We start from the raw sequence: 8,232 nt of genomic DNA on the forward strand, positions 1-8,232 counted from the left end.
TTTTTTTCTCTTTCTTTCAAGATTTTAATTATTAGAGAGAGAGAGAGAGAACGTGCGCTAACGAGTTGGGGAGGAGGGGCAGAGGGCGAGGGAGACAGAGAATCTCAAGGCAACTCCATGCTGAGCAGGGAGCCCAAGGCAGGACCCTGAGATCACGACCTGAGGCCAAACCAAGAGTCACAGGTTTGACTGACTGAGTCACCCAGCTGCACCTCCCCCCCGGCCCCCCGCCAGTTGGCATTTCTAACAGGTTCCCAGCTTCTGCCACTGCTGTTGGACTTTGAGAACCACGGCACTAGAGTTAGCTGTTGGGTCTTCTTCTAGAAGTCTGATGCCGTGCCTCTTTAGCTACTCACCCGAGGACAATTTATAAAAGCTTTCTTTTTCCTTCAGCAGCTGCTCTGCCATCTAGTACATGTCGAATGGCCGGCGAAGCTGCTGTTAGGCCAGTTCTTAAGTGTCTTCAGGCGTGACCTCATCAAGCATTTGAAGTTGTAATAAGTCATCCCCTCCCCTCAAGCAGAAAGGACAACCTCTCCCTTGTGGTAGTTCTTCTACAAAGGTTCTTCTGCTCTTTTATTTCTTTGCTTTAAAAAGGCAGAACCGCGCTTCTCTTCCAACTAAGCAATGGTGAGCTAGCTGAACGCGGCGCTAACCAGTCCTGGCCAATCAGGTACTAAGGAAATAATCCCGCCCCTCATTTCCGCCCTCCCTTTGGTCATGAAATTACAACTGGGGTCTCCACAGGTCTTCCCTGTTTGTCAATGGCCCCATGCTTGTCTCCTGGGTCTTCTGGGCTTGACTCACCCCAAGGGCACCCACAGCCACTCCAGGCACGAGCGAGTGCAGACTTCTTCGTAAGGAGGGTCTATTTCAGCTGCAGCTCCTTTTGTTCTTCCCAAGGAGTGGCACGCCTGGCCGGCCGAGCTGTTCCCACCGCGAGCTGAAGGAACACCAGGCGGGGGCGGGCAGGTGCAACGACTCGGAAATTCCTAACAGCTGTGATGGCTGTTCCGTCAGTAGAGTTGACAAACTCAGAGTCAAAAGTCTCCAGGGACTTTGTTCTCGCCTGGTGCCTGTGCACGTTGTATGGGTCTCTACGTCCATCAATAAAGCCACATCTCCGAGGCCCCCTCTTTTGCAGGATTCAAACTGCAATATGATTTGACAGATCTCACGACAATACTTCAACCGGCCTTCTGGATGACTCTTCTCCAGCTCAGGAGTCCACCAAACTGACCCCTTGGAAACTCTTCTACTGCTCCATTGGGACTGTGAGACCAGGGTGCAAACTCATGTGCACTTACCAAAAGCAGTGGACTTGACCACTCTGAAGTCAGTGTTTCCGACTGTCAAAGGGAGACCTTTCTGCCTACTGCACTGATGGAGTTGGGGGTAGGGCGGGGAGAGGATGGAACAGAATAGGACACATGAAGGTGCCTGGGATGTGTAGGCCCTCCAAAATTAGGAGGCGAATCTGAGACCCAGTGACCCTTAAGATTTTTTCTAATCTTTTTCTCTATGTAGAAATGTTTTGAAGTGGTAACAAAATCTGACTGACTCTGGACTGAGCAAAGTTCAGAGGGCACAAGACTGGGACCTCAGCTGAGCATGCAGGCTAATAATTTTGACATGAGTTCACACCCATGCTCTGCTACTCACTGGGGGTGTGACCTTCGTGGCTTATGCAAAGTCCCTGATTTTCAGCTTTCTTTCTTTCTTATTGAGTTGTTGTGAGCATGACATAATTATGTATTAAGCTTTTAGCATAATAATACATAGTCAATCCTCCATAAATGCTGGTTACTTTCACTGATAAGTATTTGGGGGATATACATACCATAACATTTTGCATGTCATTTCAGGGTGTTCACGGATTTCTCTAAAGTCTACCTACAGGTACACGGACACTTGATGCCCCTGAGCCCCGATAATACATGATACACAGTACAGTCCATGTATTGATCCACCATTAGTTGGGTTGCTTTACAATGTATTTTTTCTTCTATCCTCAGATAATGGGTTTGTGGACTTTTCAGTGTTCTCCTACAACCAACTGAATGTAAAGCCCCAGTGCAGCCTAGAAACCTCTGAGTCTTGCAAATCTGTTCAAACTCAGCCTGGACTCCGGTGACATGGCCTGTGTTGGTACGTGTCTTTTCCTATGGCCGTCATCCTCCTCTTTCTCTCTGCTCGGTCTCTGGTCTCTGCTGGCCCTTGCAGACGGTTTCCGTTGAGCTCTGATATCCATGCGTAGAACTCAGCCTACTTACAGGTGTTCACATGAAACTTGCACTGAGCATTTTAGAACCTTGGTGAAGAGTCACACTGTGGAGTGCAAACTTTCACCTTGACTGTTCATCCTGCTTTCACCCTTGATCTCCAGCATATCGAAGAATCTCTTCCTCCGATTCCTACGCATGCAGTCCTCAGCCAGACCTAGGCCTGCCAGGGTGTTACTTTCTATCCCACCCACTCATCAAGATTTTTTTTTTTTTCCAAACAAATACGACTCCTTTCCTGAGAAGTTGGGTGAAAAATTTTCTTCCTCTCATTTGTATGAATTAATGTCCCTCGTGACCAGGATGTCTTATTCTATGTTCCCAGTGTTTGGGAGAGTAGCCATCACATAGCAGCTGTTTACCTTTTGGATGAGAGGAAAGGAGAAAGGAACAGGAGGAAGGAGGAAGGAAGAAAAGAAATCCCCAGGTATGTTCCTGATCCAGACCATGATTCCATGAGCCAGCTTAGCGATTGCTGTTGAAGGCAGCTGGCTTATTACTGCTTATTATTACTCTTTGTTTCTCTTCCATTCCCACTTTCTTGGCAATTTTTTCCCAAGCTAATTTCTAGCCCTCATGATAGAGTCACATGGTTGTTCTTCCTTTTTTTCCCCTGCTAAGTGAGAGGAGTTCAGACAACTCGCTCCATAATCTCCTCGCAGGTAATTAGTTGACTCAGGGGGCATTCTCAAGAAGCCAGAAGCATGTTGGCTTTAATTTCCCTTTCTTAGATTCTCTTCTCTCTATTAACTTCATCCTTTGCCAGGGCAAAAATTAATTTTTATGTCTCCTTTCTCCAGGCATCATCATTTATGCCTCCAACAGCTTGTGGGGTTTTTTTTTCTTCTTTGTTTTCTCTTTCTTGGAATAGACATCTCCTCAGTTCTTGTAAATTGAGCAAGAAAAAAAATTTTTTTTTACCAATTCTTCCTGGTGTGGCTTTTCTTTTTTCAGAATGAATATATTGGGACCTGAGAGTGAGTCTGCTTTGATTCAGAGCCAGAAATGTGGGGATCTTTATTGTTTTTGGAAACTTCTCCATGGGATCCTGGGAGACATTAGGTTTGGTCCTTACAGACTGAGTTACCCTCTGTTGTATTGGGGGCAGCCCAGATTGAGCAAGTGTTGTGAAAAAAAGAAAAAAATGGGAAGGAAGACTAGAAGAAGCCATGGACAACTCCCTGTTTTTTTGTAAGGAAGGCAGTTGATTTCACCTTGACACAGATACACTCTCTCTGCATCAGCCCCAGGGCGTGGCACAAGAAAATCAAAGATGGATCTCTTGTAAAGTTGGACTAATACATTCAGACAGGTAAAACTGAATTGACTGACCAGACTGCTAGCCTGTTATTTAATCACGTGAATCAGATTTACATTTGCACACAGTTTGTGCGCTGTGTGAGTAGGGGGGACAGAAAGGTTCATTTCTGTATGTCAAATTCTTAGCTACACACCTGTCATGTGGTTAGAAGTCAGAACCAATCTTGGAGTTTATTTAAACTGGTCAGTTTGTTGCTTGAATATATATAGGGCTGAGGATAGCATAGCAGCTGACTACCTTAAGGAAGCAAAGGGGAAAGGCCCGAAATATTTGAAAGAGAATCCTCAAAACCTTTGGAAGATATGGGTGGGAAGATGCCCGGCTTTTCTTCTATTTATATCAACCTCTATTCTAGATGATAAAGGTTAAGTGTAAAGAAGACTGGGTCTTTGACTCCAAGGGCACCACAGTCTGGATGGATAGAGAAGTAAATGAGTAATTAAAAATATATGATGAAATGATATGAATTTTAGCAGTTGAGGAACTAAAGTAAGCTTTCTCAGCAGACTAGCATTAAAATTATACTTGTATAAATATGGGAAACACTTCTGAGACAGTGTTATATTGAAAGGCAGAATAATCATTGTATATGTATACATACGTATGTATACACACACAAACACACACACATATATATAATGGTTGTTTTTTTTAAGTGTCACCCTTCCAATATTTTCCCTCTACCTTCAAGATAAAACTGAACTCCTTCAGGCTGAAGCTCTTAAGACTCCCCACTACCTGGCCTTGCCACATACATCTCCAAAAACATCTTCTACTTATCTTCTACTTATCTTCTAGCGCCCCTCCTCATCCCACATCATACCCCAGACTTCTCCAGAGCCCTGAGGAACAATCCTGCTTCCCCATTCATAGAATTTCAGGGTAGGTACATATGAAACAATGTGACACAGAGGAGTCGAGTTATATTTGCATTTTCCCCAATCAGAAATAATAAAGTCTTCAGGCTTTTTTATTATTTCACCCCCACCCTTGTCTTCTTCATTTTACACCACTCTGGATCGAAAACATGCTTAAACTGGAAAAATGCGAGACAAAGTACTGTAAAGAAAGTTTATCTTTCTTTTTTTTTTCTCTAGAGCTTTGCTTTGCAATGATGTGTCTCTCCCCAGCTTACATACAGCTAGAATTAGAAATAGACATGCTTGCTCTCCTTGACTGGCTTTGAGATCAAAGACAAGGCAAGCTTCGAAGATCTGGATGAAGTTTTCACACATTTTAAACCACACTCTGCATTATGCAAGCCTTTTGCACAGACAGGTATGAATGTGGTGAAGGGAACCATACCACAAACTATAATGTGAGCGGGAAGATGATCACTGATGGAGATGCTAAAACACAAGCCTTGAGTTACAGATTCCACACCAGCTCTCCAGACCCTCTGTTAGCTGGAACATGAATGTGTCACCAAGGAAACCCCCCCTTGTCTTTCAATCACTTGAGCCCCTAAACCACACTGTTTGGGCAGGATTGGCACTTGACGCATCACACTGCTGAGCTTCTTAAAGTGAACACAGGGAAAACCATGAGGCAACTGCCATTTTAACACTGGAAATTCAGTCAAACCGCAATGCCCAGTGATAAATCCAGAATGTGAGTCAGAGATGCTCATGTTCTCATCCTTCTGTCACTAACACAAGCAAGGTATCCAATCTGAAAGGGATTCATCAGTCAGCAAATCAGCCTCACAATTCCCTTTTCAGAAATAATTTACTGGGGTTTGGGAATGAGCCTGCTTTGATTCAGAATAGTAATGTTAATGTGGGGTTCTTTATGTCTTCTGAAGCCCTCTTCCTAAAATTCTAGGAGAGATTAGGGTTGATCCCTAGGGATGGCAGCGTGGTGCCAATGGAAAAGGTCACCCAAATGGCACTGCACGTGTGTGGTGCAAGAAGAAGACAATTCTGCTCTCCTGGATTCCCCTCAGGGAGTCAGGAGTCTCCTGCCTAAATGTGGACATTTATTCCAAGAGCCACTTGCGGATGAGGGGTAGGATTTGCAAGGGACATGTACAGTCACATTAGATGATCACCAAATGGCCTTCTAAAAAGTGTGGTCCCATTTCTCCAGAGGGCCTCGTGTTTGCAATAGGGAGAGGGCAAGTTTGCGGCTTGCTGGGAATATCCAGGGAGAGGTTGAGGGCTGCCTCCAAGGTCTTCTTTCCCTGTCCAGTCTCCATGTAATTTTCTGTCTCTCTGATCAATACTTGCTGAACAGATATGTAGAGAATCTTTATTTAAATTTATGCAAATCACCAGTCCTTCTGTGGAGCCCATTATGACTCTGGACCATGCCATGGAGCCCTCTGTGTGTGCCCCCCAGCTACCCGCCGTGACGCCACATACACCGAAGGGATTCCTCCCATGAACTCATTCCTTTGCAGGGAGGCCAACCAATGAAGAGTTCAAGAGTTAGAACAGCCTCAAAGAATTAGGTTTATGATCGTCAAGTTCCCACTGACAGGAACTGGTTGGGGGGGGGGTTACAGGAAGGAGGGGAAAGGGTGGAGAAGCCACATGTCTTCGAGAACCCAGCAAATGTCTTAATAAATAGATAAGCATCTTGTTCACTTAGCATTTTCAATATTAGAAAGAAAATAGGACCAAAGCAGGGTCTAAGAACTGCATGTTCTTCCCTACTAAGAGAAAAGAGATTCCACAAACTGATGTGTGTTCAGCATTCATGACCAGTGCGGGAGAGCATTAAGAGTGGGTTGGGCACTGGCTCAGAAGAGACAAAAATGATTCAGCCGGTAAACATCAAAAGAGAATCTATTTCTCCTTAAGTGCCCTCTACAATATTATTAAATTTGTCTCTAAAAGGTTAGATCGATTTTAATAATATCCGCTGTCTTGTGAATTCCTATTCATCCTTCAAAACCCTCCTTGACACCAGTATCACTGACCAAGAAAGTGTGCCCTAATCTCCCCTAGGGCATCAATTTGCCTTTTTCACACACAGGTATTGTCACTCTTTTTATACTCAACTGTCAGGTGTTCATTTGCAGGTCTGTCTCTCCTGCTGGACAGGAGCTCCCTGAGTCCAGACAGTGGCCTCATTTATTTCTGGGTCCTTGTTTTAACCTATGGTGTAGCACTGTAAATGCCATATACCTACTCAATAAAGGAACACACTTATCCTAAGTATAGTATTTATTCTGCAACTTCTGGTGGCCATGCATAAACATCCTGGTTTTCTTTCTGGCTGCAGGTCACAGGCTAGTTACTCTCATCTGATGAAATTATTTCGTGGATGAGATCATTGAAATTGAGTAATTCTCTCAAGGCTGTAGGACTTATTAAATGACCCAGCCATTTTTTATAAGTTTATGACAAACTTATTTGGTATGAAACCTGACCCACGCTGACATGAGTCTATTTATAGTTTTTAGTTATCCCATTTACTATGAATAGTCATATGTTACACTATAAAATATTAGTGCGTTTATTGTGTATTACCCCTTTCTGTAATAAGAAACATTCAAAATTCTCTATTACATCTTGCCCCAAGGATTTCAGAAAAGGTACCATGTACTTGTACAGTGTGATTTCATCAAAAGAACCCGTATCATACAGTAAGTGTCCTTTAGTTGTTAGTGCTTATTACAGCAAAGCACCATCAACGGTCATATTAAATTGGTGTTAGCCACTTGGCTTGTATTGTGTTATTTTGTGTTCATTTAATTGTCAATGTATTGTGGGTATAAATATGTTAGAAGCTATATACATTTTACTGTTAATCTAATTTTATATTTATAATATTCAGGTACTATGGTAATAAAAGTAACCTAACCGAATAAAAAAAATTAAGGAAATCGATGAAAAAAATTGTATAGCTAAAATTAACTTGAAAAAAACCCCTTACATGTCCCTAGGGGGACAATATAAGTGATTTTGTGAGTGATTATATACATATATATGTATATATAGCACTAGTTGTATACATAAATACATAGTATGTGCTCTAAGAATCATGGGTATTATACACACTCAGATTAGTCTTCCTCTTCTTTTGACAACCCTACTTATTCAGAGTCACAGAAATAACTGATTCTTTCACTCACCTTGTCCTTTTTCTCCTTGCGCTGGGACCATGCTAATCTTCTCTGTATCGCTCCAATTTTAGTATATGTGCTGCTGAAGGGAGCACACAGTTTATCCTTTTTCTGATCCCACCCCCACCTCTTTAGGGACCACATGCATACAGAAGTTTCGGAGGAATGAATGGAATCAGCCAGCTGACTTGGAATGATGACGGTAGAGCCACAATCAGAACACTTGCATATTTACTCTCAGCCAGAAAGATGGAAATTTAACAACATTTGTGACATTCAAGATGGTAGTTACATGCAGGGCCCAGACAGATAAAAGAAATAGATGAGGTGGGCAGGCTGTAAGAAAGAAAACTGTGCAGGGTGATGAGGGATGGCAAATCGAAATGCTTCAGTATTGGAGTAAAAACAGGCAGTGGGGGACTATGGTAGAGAAGCAGCCAATCATGGGAATTTGAACTTGAACACCAGCTAATTGTCAGTATAATTTGGGATTGTGGGTCCAATTTGCTGTATCTTTTGGTTTTCTTTTTCAAAGGGGGTGGTGGGGGAGAAAACCA

General features: G+C 43.0%; 1 non-coding gene across 1 annotated transcript; it reads right to left on the bottom strand.

The window, feature by feature from the left end:
* Window positions 1-7,662: 7,662 nt before the first annotated feature.
* LOC123325365 lies at window positions 7,663-7,770 on the bottom strand. The gene has a single exon (XR_006540382.1). It is a non-coding gene; the product is annotated as a U6 spliceosomal RNA (small nuclear RNA).
* Window positions 7,771-8,232: the final 462 nt, after the last annotated feature.

Source organism: Neomonachus schauinslandi, chromosome 7, assembly GCF_002201575.2.
Source record: "Neomonachus schauinslandi chromosome 7, ASM220157v2, whole genome shotgun sequence".
Classification (NCBI taxonomy): domain Eukaryota; kingdom Metazoa; phylum Chordata; class Mammalia; order Carnivora; family Phocidae; genus Neomonachus; species Neomonachus schauinslandi.